Source organism: Suncus etruscus, chromosome 1 (assembly GCF_024139225.1).
Source record: "Suncus etruscus isolate mSunEtr1 chromosome 1, mSunEtr1.pri.cur, whole genome shotgun sequence".
In the NCBI taxonomy this organism is placed as follows: domain Eukaryota; kingdom Metazoa; phylum Chordata; class Mammalia; order Eulipotyphla; family Soricidae; genus Suncus; species Suncus etruscus.
Window position 1 is genome coordinate 203,586,528 of NC_064848.1, and position 14,537 is coordinate 203,601,064.

Here is a 14,537-nt window from a genome sequence, read left to right on the forward strand (position 1 = left end):
TATCATGACTTGCAGGTCATCCTGCCTCCTAGCCCACTGCCCATTTCCTTATGTGGAGAATGATTTACTTTCTTTGTTCCTTGTAGCCTGAAATGTATTCTTGCCTTGTATGGACCTTCGCGCCAAAAGTGTGATTGACATTACCTTTGTACTGCCCCTTTCTCCTTCACTATATAAGAAGGAGCTGTAGTCAAATAAAATTGCCTTTGAGCAGTGAGACATTGCCTTAGGTCGTTACTATTAACCTCTCTCAGATTTCTTACAGGTGTGGTTGTACTTCTGCTCTGCTAAATAAAGAGAGCCTTCCCAGTAGATCCCCGCTGGCCGGGCCCCTCTGGGGGGCTTCAGGACCCCGCATTCTCTCTTTTGCATGTGTGACTTTTGTGCCATGCTCTGCAGTACTCAAGAATCACTTCTCTCATGGTTTGGGCTGACCATCTGGGGTGCTAGGAATGGAACCTGTCTGGGTTGGCTGCATGCAAGGCAAATGTCCTACCAGTTGTGCTATTGCAAAAGCCCTCCTCACTGTGCTATTGCTCTAGACCCTAAACAGCATCATGTTAAAAAAAAGTGTGAAACACTACTTGGCACTTGTGTTTGAGCCGGTGTAGAGCAGTGTAACCCAGCATCTCTGAGGTATCTCCTCAGCTTCTGTGCTAACCCTTCATTGCCCAGGAACTGTCCTGGTAGCATCATCCTCCCATGCTCATGTGGGTGAGTGGTGTTCCAAAGATTTCTTGCTTTCTTCCTGGTTCATCTCTTTTCCTTTTTTTTCCAGTTTCCAGTGTTGCATCAGTAACCGAGTGTCCAATCAGGATGGTGCTCCTAGGGACCTCATACCCTGATCTTTTCCTGAGGACCCATTTTCTGTAACACCTGCATACATGTCCCCTTCCTTAGGACTAGTCTCAAATTTGAGGGGTTGTGTCACCAATCTCTGGCATAGTATAATTCTGAACACCCCTTGGAAATATTCTGGGGACCCCTGAGTACTTACTGCTATGGTCCTCAAGGGATAAAAGGAGCAGGTTCTAGAGATACGCATTCTATGGACTTCAGTATCTCTTTACCATGAGTCTAGGTTCTAGGAACATAGATAGGTGAATCACATATTTGCTTTTGTTTTGTTTTAGTTTGGGGGCCTCTCCTGGGGGTGCTCAGAAGTTACTCCTGTCTCTGCACTCAGGAATCACTCATGACAGTGCTTGAGAAATTATATGATATGCCAGGAATTGAACCTGGGTCAGCCACATGCAAGGCAAATGCCATCCATTGCTAAGCTTAAAGGAAAATTCAGGGGCTGGAGAGATAGCATAGTGGTAGGGGTTTGCCTTACACGTGGCCAACCCAAGATGGACATGGGTTGATTCCCGGCATCCTATATGATCCCTTGAACCTGCCAGAAGCGATTTCTCAGTGCATAGCCAGAAGTAACCCCTGTGCACTACTGGGTGTGGCCCAAAATCCCCCTCCCCCAAAGAGGAAAATCTAATGTTAACTCTTAAAAGGCAAAATAATTGAAGGTGGGGCAGGAGAGATAGCACAGCTGCGTTTGCCTTGCAAGCAGCCGATCCAGGACCTAATGTGGTTGGTTCAAATCCAGGCATCCCATATGATCCCCCGTGCCTGCCAGGAGCTATTTCTGAGCAGATAGGCAGGAAGAACCCCTGAGCACTGCCGGGTGTGGCTTAATTCAGGGGCAGAGTGTCTGTAGTTCCTTTAAGATATTGGCCCCCAAATTGGGCCTTACAAGAAACTCAAAACTGTTTGGAAGGAATAAGGGGGGGTGGGTCTTGCCTCCACATTCTGTTTGCAAGAGTACTAGATATTTGAAATGCATAGGATTAAGAAATTAACAGGTGATATTTATGCCTTATGTAGCTCATGTTTCTTTGAAACTATGGGGGACATAATTTGCATAAGCAATGGGAGCAGAATATCACATCCCTCTCCAAAACATCTCTCTGTATGCTAATTCAGAGTTTTAGCCTTTTATATTGGGGCCACTGGGTTAAAGCATGCAGAACCTATTCCCAATGAACGCAAATCCAATGTTCTAATCTGAATTCCCCAGCGGCTCGTCCACAGCATTGAATTAGAGGTGCATAGAAACTTAGTCGATGAACAGCTGAGGCTGAGACACATTGCAACATTTTTTTAAATAAAATTCTCCTGTATGTATTATTAAGAAATCATCAGGTAGCTGGAAACTTTTAACTGATTTAAGGTCTGTAAATTCTCAGAAATTTTCTATGGGCAAGAATTGTTTGCTTTCACTAGTAGCCATTCTAAGATACTGGCCTTTGATAGTAATTGACTTAAAGGACTGTTTTTATATTATTTCTATACATCCAAAGCAGAATAAATTGACTTTTCAGTTCATTCTCTTAATAACAGAGACCCTGTGCAGCTATTTTAATGAATGGTTTTGCCTCAGGGCATGGTGAATTTACCCACCATGTGTCAATATTTTGTTGATATGGTTTTACATCCAGCTCAAAAAAGTTTCCCCAGGTATATTTGGTTCATTGCATTTATGATACCTTACTGTTGACTCAGACTCACAAGGAATTGCAATGTGTTTATGAATTTGTCATCAGCTGCTTGCAGGGTACTGCTTTTAACAATAGTCACCAAAAATCCAGATTTTACCTCCATTTCAATACTTGGGCTTTGTATTGAAGCATAATTCAATGCATTCCCAAAAGACTTGTATTTATCAGAAAAATCTAAGGACTCTTAGTGACTTTCTAAAACTCTTAGGTGACATAATTTGGATCTGTCCCTCCCTTGGGATTCCAAACTCAGAATTTACCAATGTATTTAGTACTTTAGAAGGCAATCCAGATTTAAATTTTCCCAGGTGTTTAACACACAAGGCCCAGCATAAATTAGATTTTTTTTTTACAGACAGGCTTTTTGTAGTTTTCTTGTATACATCCTTCACTTAAGTTGACTCCAAGATATTTGAGTCTGTGTGACAATACTGTGAATGGGATTGTTTTTAATGTCCATTTCTTCTCTATCATTATTGGTGTAAAGAAGGCGATTGATTTTGCATGTTAATTTTTAGCCTGCCACTTTGCTATGTGAGTATATTGTTTCTAGAAGCTTTTTGGTAGTCCTTAGATTTCCTAAATATATTATCATGCCATCTGCAAACAGTGAAATATTGTTTTCTTCCTTTCCTATCTGGATGCCTTTGATATATTTATCTTGCCTAATCGCTATAGCAAGAATTTCCAGCAGTATGTTGAATAGGAGTGGTGAGAGAGGGCAGCTTTGTTTTATGCCAGATTTTAGAGGAAAGTCTTGTAGTTTATCTCCATTGAGAATAAAATTTGCCATTGGCTGTGGTAGATGGCCTTGACCATATTGAGAAAAGTTCCTTCCATTCCCATTTTGATGACTTTTTAATTAAGAATGAATGTTGAACCTTATCAAATGCTTTCTTTATATCTATTGATACGGTCATATGGTTTTTATTTGTATTTTTGTTGATATGGTTTATTATGTTAATTGATTTACAAATGCTGAACCATCCTTGCATTCCTGGAGTGAAACATACTTGGTCATGGTGTATGACCTTTTTTTTGTCCCCCAATTCACAATACAGATAGGGCAAAAGGCCTGTGTTGAGGTGTATATGGGGTATATTTACTGTACCTCCTCTTTCTATACAGTCAGTGTAAAGAACACAGCCTGAGGTAAGAATTGGGAGGCCTTATCTTTTCTTTTTTTGATTATATATATGTATATGTATATATGTATATGTATATATAAAATCCTTCACCAGTGCAACATTCCCATGACCAATACCACCAAGATGTCAAGATACCCATGACATTTTTCAAAGAAGTGGATCAAACAATTCTGAAATTTATTTGGAATAATAAACAACCACGAATTTCTAAAGTAATACTTGGGAAAAGGAATATGGGAGGTATAATTTATCCCAACTTTAAACTGTATTACAAAGCAATAGTTAATAAAACAGCATGGTATTGGAATAAAGACAGACCCTCAGATCAGTGGAACAGGCTTGAGTACTCAGAGAATGTTCCCCAAATATACCATCACCTAATTTTTTATAAAGGTGTAAGAAATACTAAATGGAACAGGGAAGGCCTCTTCAATAAGTGGTGTTGGCACAACTGGCTAGCCACTTGTAAACAAGCTAACTTAGACCTCCAGTTAACATCATGTACAAAGGTAAAATTCAAATGAATTAAAGACCTAGATATCAGACCTGAAACCATAAAGTATATAGAACAACGTGTAGGTCAAACACTCCATGACATTGAGACTAAAGATATTTTTAAAGAGGAAACAGTACTCTCCAAACAAGTGAAAGCAGAAATAAACAAATGGGACTATATTAAGCTGAGAAGCTTCTGCACCTCGAAGGAAATAGTATGACCTTCTTGATGAGGCATTGGATCCTATTTGCTAGAATTTATTGAGATCTTTGCATATGTGTTCATCAGGAATATTGACCTGTAGTTTTATTTTGTTGCAGCTTCTCTGTTTTTGGTATCAAGGTGATGTTAGTTTCATAAAAACCATTTGGGAGTATTCCTGATTCTTCGATTTCATCAACAAGACTGATGAACCACTAGCAATACTCATGAAGAAACACAGAGAGAGAAACTTAATAAACTGGATTAGAAATGAAAAAGGGGATATGACTACAGACACTGCAGAGATTCAAAGGGTTATCTGAGACTACTTTGAGAAACCCTATGCCTCAAAACATGAAAACCTGGGAAATGGTTAAAATCTTGAACAGTTATAATGTTCTGCAGTTAAACCAGGGTGATCTAGCATATATAAACAGACCCATCAATGCTGAGGAAATTAAAATGGTAATCAAAAGCCTTCCCAAAAACAAAATTCCAGGCCCAGATGGATTCACTAATGAATTCTTTCAAACCTTTCAAGAGGAATTACTACCAGTACTTTTCAGGCTCTTTCATGAAATTGAATAATCAGGAACACTCCCAAAAGATTTCTATTTATCAGAAAAACCTAAGGACTCTTAATGACTTTCAAAAACTCATAGGTGATATAAATTGAATCTGTAGCTCCCTTTGGGATTTCAAACTCAGAATTCAGTAACTTATTTAGTACCTTAGAAGGAAACATGGATTTAAATAGCCCCAAGTGTTTAACACAAAAGGCTCAACAGGAGTTAGACTTTTTCATGAATAAGCTCCCAAAGTTCTATCTTTCCAGGTTCATACTTGGAAATATGGTGTGGCTTTTATGTTTTGCAAACCCTGATTCTCCTATGTATTCTATTGCTCAGCTGTCTGGTCCTCTAGAGTAGGCTTACTGACACAAGCAACCTCGCACCTTTGTGCCCTATTTGGAATTGATCACTGCTCTTAAAGCAAGGCTCAAAGCAAATTCCTTGTTAGGTTTTGATCCTAAAATAATAGTGCTGCCAATTCCCCCCAAAAGGAAACAGAATGTATATTACCTCTTACTGAGCCCGTTCAACAAGCCCTATCTGATTTTTTTTTTAGAAGTTTCCAAATATTATCCTTCTGGAGAAATCTGGGATTTCTTTAAGAGGTCACATTTTGTGATCTCATCTATTATCTTTTCCTCCCCTATGCCTAACCCCCCAGTGTTTCACATTGATGGGTCATCATCAGGAAAAGGCAATATTACTGATCCTTCTCTGACCACAACAGTGGATATTAATAACAAGTTTCTCAACAAGTGGAACTTGCTACGTTAAATTATTTATTATCACAATTTTCATAGCCATAGAACATAGTAAGGGATCAGCTTACATAGTAGAATTGTTCCTAGGCATAATTACTGCCTCTTTAAATACTCGTAACCAAGTTGTTCAAGATTTTCTGTAGCAATTAAAGGCCATTCTGCAAAAAACATTCTAGGTCAATATTTATCACACACATAAGAACCCATTCTGGCCTCTCAAGACTGAAGCTTTCGGAAATAAAACTGCTGGTCAATTGGTGATGCCAATATTTAAATCGCTTGCAGAAGAACATACAGCACTTCTTCGTAATGCCCGTCATTTGCATGTCATCTATCATATTCTATGTAAGCAAGTCAGACAAATTGTTGATACATGTACCATTTGTGGACCCTTGAATAAAAGAACACAGGTTACTGGGGCCAACCCCCGAGGGTTACAGACTAAGGAATTGTGGCCTATGAATATTACATATGTTTATTTTTCCAAACACACCTATCTTCATGTGGTGGTAATACATATGTCCATTTTATATTGGGAGTACCAATGACTTCAGAATGAGTTAAAGCAGTTTTCACCTTCATGCTTCAGTGCTTTTCTGTTATGGGAGTCCCCCAATCTATAAAGACAGATGATGGCCCACCCTACACCAGTAAAACTTTTCAATCATTTTGTAAGGAATGGCAGATCAAATATATCACTGGCATCTCATATAATCTGGAAAGACAAGTCATAGTTTAAAGAGCTCATAGGACTCTCAAAACTCAACTGTTAAAATATAGGGGGGAAAGGCATACCACCCACGGACATTTTATCCTTAACATTATTTTCACTAAACTACTTAAATTTACTCCAAGGAGAGCCTTGTACATCTGCAGAAAAACATTTTAAAGAAGATGTTCGGGTGCAAAACAAACAAACAAACAAAACAATTAATTAACCTATGAGTGTAAAAAATGAATAAGAAATGGATTGATGGTCATTTCTCCATTCAAGGAAAAAGATATGGTTGTTTCTACAATGGCAACCCTACCAAGAAACTCTGGATTCCACTATGCCTTGTCAGAAGCAGAATTTTTTACAAATGAAAAAGCCTCAGACAAATGCATGATAAGAGTGTAAACCTTCCCTCAGAGCAAACACAGATTATTCAAAAATATGGGCAGAAAACAAACTGTGACAACAATGATAGTAAGGTAACAATGATAATAAGCTGATACCATATTATGAGGAAGAGACAGTGGGAGTGGAAATGATCAGTTCCAGAATCTTGATGCTGTAAATGAGGGAACTGGCCCTGCTATAATCAGGCTTCATAGTTTAGGAAACACTTGTTACTTAAATTCAATATTACAATGTCTGTATAATATCCCCAGTTTGACTATTTACTTTTACCAGAACTATTATAAGAAGGACATTAACAGGTCAAATATGTTGGGACATAAAGGCAAGGTATCAGAATAGTTTAGTAATATTATAAAAGCCTGATGTACAGGACAGCACAGGTATATCAACCCAATAACTTTAAGATGACGTTTGGAAAGATAAGTAATCTGTTTGCAGGAGACAGTCAACAGGATCCACATGAACTACTTCTATTCTTGATGGAGGGTCTTCATCAGGATTTGAACAAAGTAGTTTTACAGAGTAGATGCATAGAGAAAAATAGAAATCAACTTGTTGACTCAAAAGCTGTACAACAGGGGCCCGGAGAGATAGCACAGCGGCATTTGCCTTGCAAGCAGCCAATCCAGGACCAAAGGTGGTTGGTTCGAATCCCGGTGTCCCATATGGTCCCCGGTGCCTGCCAGGAGCTATTTCTGAGCAGACAGCCAGGAGTAACCCCTGAACACCATCGAGTGTGGCCCAAAAACAAAACAAAACAAAACAAAAAAAAGCTGTACAACAACCTTGGCAGGGACACAAGCAGTTTGATGAGTCTATTATTGCTACACTTTTGTAAGGTCACCTTAAATCTACAGTTCAATGTCTCATCAAGAATCTCAAACATCAGAGATATTTACTGATTTATCATTGCTTTTGAAATCTACAGATAAATGCAGGTTACAAAATTGCCTTGAATTGTTTTTTTTTTTTAAAGAACTAAAAGACTGGCTGGAGACATAGCATGGAGGTAAGGTGTTTGCCTTGCATGCAGAAGGACGATGGTTCAAATCCCAGCATCCCATATGATCTCCCGAGCCTGCCAGGAGCAATTTCTGAGCATAGAGCCAGGAGTAACCCCTGAGCACTGCCGAGTGTGACTTAAAAACCAAAAAAAAAAAAAAAAAAAGAAGAACTAAAAGACAATAATTGGGTTATTGCAGCCACTGTGTTATACAGAAAGATTCTTTAAAAGAGACAGAAATTTGGAAACTACCACTTGTGTTAAGACATTTGAAACCCTTCTTCTATGATGGCAAGAAAAAAAAACTACAGACCTATGTGGACTTTCCTTTAGAGAACTCTGCTCTATTAAAGTACTCTGTGGACTCTAAGAACAACCAAGAAGAGTACAAATTATTCTCCGTTTTGAACAATTGTGGTGAGATGGAAACGGGTCATTGCATAGCCTATTGTAAAAATATAGAAAGAAAACGTTGGTTTAAATTTGATGAATAAGCAATTTCAGAAATAGCTATGGTATTTGCCGGCATATAAGATGACCCTTCAACCCATGAAAAGCTTCCTAAAAGTCTTAAAAGTAAGTTACTTCTTGAAAGTAAGGGGGGTGCAGATAACTCATCCCTGAAGCTGGAACAAGTTTCAGCATGCCGTATACCAGCATATAATATGACTCCTGACTTATAGCAAGTTTTTCACGGGCTGAAGGGTTGTCTTATAGGCCAGCAAATATGGGTAATTCATCTGTAAAATCTTCAGTGGCCTATATTCTTTTTTATATTTCAAAGAAACTTTCTGCTGTGAATATAGGTGTTTACATTAGTAGATGTGAGGCTGGAGAAATAACATAGCTAATTGATTCCTGGTATCCCATATGGTCCCCCAAGCCTGCTAGGAGCAATTTCTGAGTGCAGAGCCAGAAGTAACCTCTGAACACCACTAGGTGAGACCCCAAAACAAAACCAAAAAAATTAGCGATGTTTAACTGAATGCTCTTTAAAGATGTTTATAATAAGGTTCTAACATTTTTAGCAACATAAAAACATCTGCAGGATGTGGACTCCAACGACAGTGCTCATTATTAGAATGTTTGTGTCTTAATTTCTATTAGTTATGTTTATAAAAAATCTTTAATGCTTCTATTAACAGTGATCCATGGATCATATATATGGAGATATAGTTTGGATGCCCTATTTTCACAATATAGTGATATTTTCTTTTGGATTCCTAATATAGTGCTCATTGTGATGTCTTAACAAATATTTTAAACATTCATTTTCCATTTTATTTTACCTGTCTATATCCTTAATGTCTCTCTCCAAAGAGATTCTTGGATAAAGCATCTTAATGCCATAGACTCTTTTGACAGTGCTTATCATCATATCTCTTAGTATTCTACTCTTAAATATTATGATTGTTTGAAGAATATTCTCTGTGTGTTCTAAGCCATGAAGCTTTTTTCAGCAAAGTTTCCCTCCATCGATGTCAATTACTCCAAGGAAGTAGAAAATTTTTTCACCTGATATGCCAACTTAATAATTTGAGGCACCTTGACCAATTCTATATGGGTCAATTTATTCATGAATTGATCCTTTTACGTGTGTGTGTGTGAGAGAGAGAGAGAGTGAGTGAGTGAGTGTTGTGACCACCCCTATGTTTAATGTTGTCCATATTATACATAATGTCTTGTATACACATATATACAAATATATTGTATTTATTCCTTCTTTCTTGTATATGGCCATTTATTTTTCCTGGAAAGAAGATGATTCCACCGCTGCCACAATGGTAGCACTGGTGCTTAGGGACCACTCTGGTATAAGTTTGAAGGATCTATATAAATCAGCCCAGCTGGGCTTGATGCAGATAGCCTACTACATGGAAAGGGGGACTCAAGAAGCACCATTGGCATGTGAACTGGTCATTGTCCTCTTCAGTGGTTCATCCTAAGGTCTCCTGCTCCATGTCATCACTCTGGCTGCTGCTGCTGCTGTCAGTCACTCGAGTCTTTGTACTGTCAGTCATCCTCAAAGAAGAAGGCAGGCATACCGCTGTTGCTGATGTATTCTTGCTGGTCAATTTCTACCACTTCATTTCACCATAGACTATTTTCACAATTGATTTTGGCTATTGAGAGATCCTTGGATCTAGGATATTTCCTGATCTGTGAATTCTGCAAGCCATGTTTCAAGACTCCACAAAATTGCATTGCAGATTTCAGTTGAGATCAGGAATTTATCTACTCTCCTCAGACTATCTCAAAAGACTTAGGGGATATGTATACCCTCTTTATACATTTCTTAAGTGTATCTCTTTAACATGTAAATAAACTATGGTGTATTATGCTTTCCTCTTTTTATTTATATTTGCTTGTAGAAACTCTTAGAAGAGAGTAGAGATAATATCTATGAAGTCTTTGTGCTTATAATAAAACCAGAATAGAAATCATTGGCTTATTATCTTCCACTTAGGCCCCAATAGTATCCAATGGCACCGTTCCTTTTGTATAGGCACATTAAAATAGGAAAATATTAGAAACTAAGAGGAGTTATTATTCTTAGGGATGAGAACTCAGTAATTTTTTGCTATACGGGGCCTTCCATCCTGAACATTTGTGTTGGTGACTTGACTTGGGCTTTATCCACTTGGACATCAGCCATTTACCCCTGAACCTTGGATCCAAAATGGTTCTCTGCACCTACACCAGGAATCGACCATCTACCAGAACAAACGCTGGATCTGCATTGACTGGCCACAGCCTGGTGTCTTTTCTCAATATCTAGAAAAGTTCTGGAGGTTGGAGTCTCTCTCAACCCTGAAGAGGGATGGGACAGACCCCCTTCTAACAGGACACTCTTACAAAGGAAAACAGGCCCAAGGCCACCTTCAGGCTCATCATTTAAAAAAAATTTTTTTTTGTTTTTTTTGGGTGGGGGGGCCACACCCATTTGATGCTCACTGGTTACTGCTGGCTAAGAGCTCAGAAATTGCCCCTGGCTTGGGGGACCATATGGGACACTGGGGGATCGAACCACAGTCCTTCCTTGGCTAGCTCTTGCAAGGCAGTCATCTTACCCCTAGTGCCACCTCACCAGCCCCAAGGCTCATCATTTTTACTTGACCTTTGCATCTTTACCTTTGCATGTTTTGGCCAACTCTAGGTCACCCTGACATTACAGGGAAACAATAAGGATAGGTTAGCCTAGGAAAACTGGAGACCATCTAGGAATGAATGAAACTGTCTTGGTACTTACTTGCCCCAGGATGGGCTAACATGCTAACCTGACACTGAAAACTATGTTTGAGGAGGACCTTTCATGGAACCTTGAAGAAAGACTTTAAGGTTACACAAATTAGTGTGCCTGGAGCCTATAAGTGGTCTTAAGGAAAGATGCTTCGTGAATAGGGATACCCTGATTTTAGGCCAAAGTATTTTCTTTGTATTTTCCCAACTTTTGCTTTACCTGTGTAAAATATTGCCAACCTTTATCTTCATTTTTAGAGGCATCCACCCTTATCTTAGAATCATATGATGTGAATTATTTTGTTTTTTTTTTTAATAGTCAATTAAGGGGAGATGTTGGATTACTGGTTCCACCAAATGGAATGGTTCCACCATTCATACTCCACCAAAGGGTGTGATCTGATGATACCTACTTGGTATTTCTCTCCCACCTTAGGGTGTGACCTGGTCCTTGCCATAAAAGCAGAGGTCTGAGTAAGGCAGATGCTCATTCTTCGATATTCCTCCACTAAGCTGCTCTCCCTCTTAGGAGGAAAAAGCTTATGTGGTTGGATTCCTTGTTTGAGTGCTGGATTTCCTAAACCTGTTCTTGTACCTTTTCACTGTGTGGATTATTTCCTGCATCAGCGTTTGTGTCCAGACCTGCATCTCACCAGATCCTTGTTTTGGAGCCCTGGGCTCTGCTAGCCAGGGATATTTGCTCTGTGTCCGTGGAACAGGGACAGGAATGGGGAAGGTGGAAGAGAGAGACCAGTCCTGGTCTGGGGGGACTAGGGTTACTGTGACCAGAGTGGAAATCAGGGCCGCAGGGAAGGCTGGTCACCAGACATGGTGCAGCCTGACCACAGGAAATGATGTGGAAGAAATTAGGGGACCTCTCAGCTACCAATACTTGGAGGAGCCCATCTCAACCCCATCTCAACATCACTACCAGCTTCTCTAGAAGCTTCCTGCCAGGCAACTGGATGAAGTGCTGGGAGCATGAGACAGGCCAGAGAAGAGACATGGGAACCCAGGAGAGGATCCCAGTTCAGCCAAGACTTCACATGGCCTGTATTAGTTCCTACCGCTGCTGCAACTTCCCCGACATAAAATGAGCCCATGGATGCCATGGGTGCCCACAGCACTGCTTCTCATCCTCCACCCAGGTGAGGCTCGCTGGGGCTAAGAAGCTTCCAGGGCATTCCCTGTGGTCACCACAGGGTCAGAAGGACTCAGTGAGGACAGCCAGGGTGGATAGGGTATGGTGTTGCATTAAATAATTAAGGATGGTGTTCGATGGAGAAGGATGGATGGAAGGATCTTTCTCTGCCATCCCAGGCCACATGGCTACGCAACCCCCATTCAGCTGGCGGGTCCCAAGTTTAGGTGAATGGCGAAATCAGACTCATCCAGAGACAGGCATCAGGAAGCATCAACTTTATTCATACCCTATTCACCACATGTGTGTGGCCTATATCATAACCTTCCAAGCACAGCCATTCTTAGATAGCCCTGCATCATAACTCCTTTCAGCCATCTTCCCTTTGACCTCCATGCTGCCCAAAGACCAAAAGGCCAAAAGTCCCCGAATCCCCTGGGTCAAAGGCTTTATCTACCTTTTCCAAGACCCCTCCCAGGAATGGGCGGGGTCTTGCAGGTAAGGTCAAGTTACCTAGGGAGAAAGGGTGGGGGATGAGGCTTCAGTATGGGGTCAGTGTGGGAGCTTAAATCACTGAAGTTACACGCACACACACCAAATACACACATAACTCACACATGCCAAACTCATGATACACATATACAAGTCAAACTCACACATAACAGCATACACACACCTGACTTACACATATGCCAAACTCCCACATACCCAGCACACACGCAGTCATAACATACCAAATCCACCCTCCATACTCTCACAGATATATACATACAACATTCATACAGCAGAGGTAGACTCAATATAAACTGCACGTACCGCACAATTCCAACTCAGAGCACACACACACACATACACACCACACAAACATAAATCACATGCTAGGAGCCAGGCTCTCACATACACATATACAACTCATGCATGACCCAACATGACAAGCTCACGTTTACATGGCAACACATGTCACACCTGTCATATGTCACATGCCAGATACATCCCTATACACGCATCACATCCACACCAGACTAGCAGACACACACTACATGCCAGACTCAATCACAGTCATACACAGCACACATACATACACATGCCACATACCAGATTCACACATACAGAACAATTCCCTACATGTACACAACATAGGTCACAGCATGCATGCACATGCATGACATTTGTACATGTAGACTAAAATGCACAGACGGGTCGTACACCAGACTTCTACACAGCATACAAACATGCACACCCTCCATGGCAGAATCACACACACAAACACAGCATGGACACAACAACCCTACATGCCATATACACCAGGATCGCATATATGCAAACATCATATACCACACATCAGATTTATGTCTGGACACTAGCCTCACATATACTCCACACACACAGGCATGCATTTTCACTTTCACATGTTCACACACATGCACTTACTCACTTCCTGCTGTTCTGGCCCTTTGTCCCGAGACCTCCGCCTCAGGAAGTGCCCCCCTGTGAAGGGAGCTCCTCCTACTGTCCCCCACATCTGAGAAGTTCCTGCTCTTGCTTCCGCCAGTCCCACTCCCCACAGCCCAGGTGGGAGGGCACCCCAGGGCCCTAACCTCCCATACTCAACCTGCATCTGGTTGCCAGGTGTGTTATGTTAGACAGGGAAAAAAAGCTTCATTGAAATTGGGGTCCCAACACTGCTGGAGGGGCACACGCTCTGAGAACTAAGCACACCTGCGTGGGGGAACTTCCAACACCCCCAAACTTTGCAGATGTACCTGTGTCCTGAAGAACCTCTGAAGTCCCTCTCAGCTGGGGTCCAGGCTCTAGGGAGAGGGGGGACACAGGTTTGGAAATCTCCCTTGTCAGTCACTGAGCTACTGGGGAAAAGCAGGGTGTTTGGGGTAAGTTTAGAGTCCAGCCATGATTGCAAGCAGGAGCCCCTGGTTAGTGCAGGTTTGCAGGGCATTAGGAAAGGAAATCAGGGTTTGGGGAAAAGGGCTACTGAGGTCAGAAGCTCGGGGCCAGACAGAAGCTGGAGGCAGCTGATGTGAGATGGGGCATGAGGGACCCCATGGTTTCCGGGTGACCTGAGCTGACTGTGCTTCCCAAGATTTTTGTCTCTGAGAGTCCCCAGCTCCGTAAATGGCACCAATGGGGGGTCCCTGAGCATGTGGTGTTCATACAAGTAGGAAGAAGCAGGAAAGGAGAAATATTGGTGCAGGTACCCATGTGTGACAAGGGGCAGCAGGATTGCAAGCACCTCAGCGACAGATCAAGGAGTGACAAGTGGCCACGTGACCATCAGGGAT

At 41.1% G+C, this 14,537-nt stretch overlaps 2 protein-coding genes and 1 non-coding gene across 5 annotated transcripts in view; all 3 read right to left on the reverse strand.

The window, feature by feature from the left end:
- FADS6 (fatty acid desaturase 6) overlaps window positions 1–14,537 on the reverse strand; it is a 1,183,177-nt gene that overhangs the window by 571,692 nt on the left and 596,948 nt on the right. The gene's annotated exons all lie outside the window — the stretch shown is intronic.
- Window positions 1–14,537, reverse strand: part of HID1 (HID1 domain containing) — a 994,098-nt gene that overhangs the window by 319,882 nt on the left and 659,679 nt on the right. Inside the window, exon 20 of one of the 3 annotated variants that reach the window (XM_049769496.1) lies at window positions 11,444–11,453. The exons of the other annotated variants lie outside the window; for them this stretch is intronic. The gene's annotated coding sequence lies outside the window, so the exon portion shown is untranslated. Of the gene's footprint in view, window positions 1–11,443; window positions 11,454–14,537 lie in introns of those variants that run through there. 3 annotated transcript variants of the gene reach the window in all.
- Window positions 3,592–3,724, reverse strand: LOC126031525 (small nucleolar RNA SNORA51). Its single transcript, XR_007503366.1, has one exon. It is a non-coding gene; the product is annotated as a small nucleolar RNA SNORA51 (small nucleolar RNA).